Raw genomic sequence first — 923 nt, 5'->3', positions numbered from 1 at the left:
ATCTAATTACGTGTATTAGTTTATCGCTTTCTGACCATTCCTCTGTGGCTACTTCAAAGTCTCTCGAAAACACTTCAATCAATTGAAACTCTTCATTAGCCTTTGTTCTCAAAAAAGCCATTGAGTTCTGGCAATTTACGATTTACGACGTTTTGATTATCTTCACTCGGTTGTACTTATGAGCTTACAGTCATGTCCGTTGAAACCCAGCTTAAGAAGCTGGGATTGCTGATATTCCTGTATAACTAATACTCTATCTATTAACTCGGTTACCTAATGTATTTTCTCTAAGTCCTTCGGTTGCTGTTCTCGTCTATATTCTTCATTGACATCACAAAAACCTATTGTTCCTTCGTTTTCATCTCCGGCAGCAGCAGTGTCTGTTGTGTTAAACCATGTTTACCTAGGCTTCTTGAACTTATACTTTACCTGCTTGTAGTACACCTTCGCTCACATCATACTCCAACATAAGTGTTCCTTCACCTGACATCAATTATGCCCCATTTTGACGGATAATGAGTCATCGGAACATACGCATTTTTTCACGTTATTGCAAAAGGTTATGAATAAACTTGCGCAGTGAGATACTCCCAGGGGAATACCACATTGCTTATTTATGAGCAAGAAAGGAATTTTTGAACTGTCAATATGTTAAATGTACCAGATTTGTGGTACCCTCCGTTGTGATGGAAAGATGGTGTCACCTAGGCGACATTAGACATGTCACCTATAACAGAGTCTAAAGACCTCACACAATAATAGATATCAGTTATAATCTTCTTAAGAATGCTAATAAACTCGCTGTATAATACTGACATCTACATCTACATATTTTCTATTAAAGGCTTAGGACACACGCACACACATACACATACTCATATATATATATATATATATATATATATATATATATATATATATAT

Source organism: Palaemon carinicauda, chromosome 23 (genome assembly GCF_036898095.1).
Source record: "Palaemon carinicauda isolate YSFRI2023 chromosome 23, ASM3689809v2, whole genome shotgun sequence".
Taxonomy (NCBI): Eukaryota; Metazoa; Arthropoda; class Malacostraca; order Decapoda; family Palaemonidae; genus Palaemon; species Palaemon carinicauda.
This window is presented reverse-complemented; position numbering follows the sequence as displayed.